Source organism: Chrysochloris asiatica, unplaced genomic scaffold (genome assembly GCF_000296735.1).
Source record: "Chrysochloris asiatica unplaced genomic scaffold, ChrAsi1.0 scaffold00056, whole genome shotgun sequence".
In the NCBI taxonomy this organism is placed as follows: Eukaryota; Metazoa; Chordata; class Mammalia; order Afrosoricida; family Chrysochloridae; genus Chrysochloris; species Chrysochloris asiatica.
This window is the reverse complement of record NW_006408574.1, coordinates 17,358,741-17,359,966: the sequence shown is the minus strand read 5'-3', so window position 1 is coordinate 17,359,966 and position 1,226 is coordinate 17,358,741.

The following is a 1,226-nucleotide window of genomic DNA, read 5'->3' as shown; positions in this document are numbered from 1 at the left end:
TGGTGTGGCACTGTGAATTAATATGCTGGATTGCAAAATCGGTTCAAACCAAAAGGTCGGCAGTTCAGGCTTACCAGCCACTCCTTGAAAACCCTATACAGGGCGCTATGGGTCAAAACCAACTCGATGGCACTTAACAACAACAACAACAACTATATATATGAGTGTGTGTGTGTGTATAGATTTATAGAGAGACATTTCAAAGAAATGCCTCATGTAGGCTAGCATGTCCCAAAGCTGTGGCATCAGCCTGGAGGCTCCTCCTGACTCATGTTACTCCAAAGGTTAACAGATCTGAAATTGGCAGGTCAGGTGGAAGGTTTCTGATTCACACGGTTACAGGAACAGATAACTCTAAAAATGTGCAGGTCACTCAGTAGACTGCTGGCTGAGGTCTAAAGAACTGGAGGTCAGAGATTATGAGTCAGATACAGGATCACAAGAGAGAAAGATTTGCCAGAATATCAACATATATTAAATGAAGACCACACTCTCGGGAAACTCTTCTTTCAACTGATTGGCTGCTCACATTAAATCCCAAAATGGATAATGATTACATAATATCTGTCAAATCTCTAAGAATCATGGCATGGCTAAATTGACCTAAGACTTAAACCATCACATAGTTCTAGATTTTGCAGTGCATATTTTGTCAGTTTAGCATATAGTAATACACCCTAAGATATATAGCTATTGTAGTGTGTTTTTTTTAGATTAAATATAGTTCATTTATTTTATACAGCACATTATTCTAAAGGATCACATTCTTAATGAAATGCAAAATTGAAACTCCAAATCCCTTTGTGTTGCTACTTTGGCCTAAGTACATGGATAGCTCTTTGTTGAATGGCCAAGAGAGGTGGGTGACCAGTAAGGAAACTAAATTAAACTTACACCCTGAAATCTTCATCTTCTTCTTCATCTTCTTCTTCTTCTTTTTTTTTTTTTTAAACTAGAACCTGTGGGTTTTAGGTCCTTTATTCTTTTTTTTTGTTTTTAAGGTTTTATTGTGGATTGAATGAAAGTTTACAGGGTAGATCATCAGTTTTATAATCAACAAATCATACACCTTGTTTCATTACAATGATTATAATCCCCAACATGTACCATCAGTTAGCAGTATTTCTCTCTATTCATTTTAGCTTTTTAAACAACAACAACAACAAAAACCCACTCAGGTATATATAATAATTTACACCCCCAAAGGGCACATTCTGCAAGTCTGC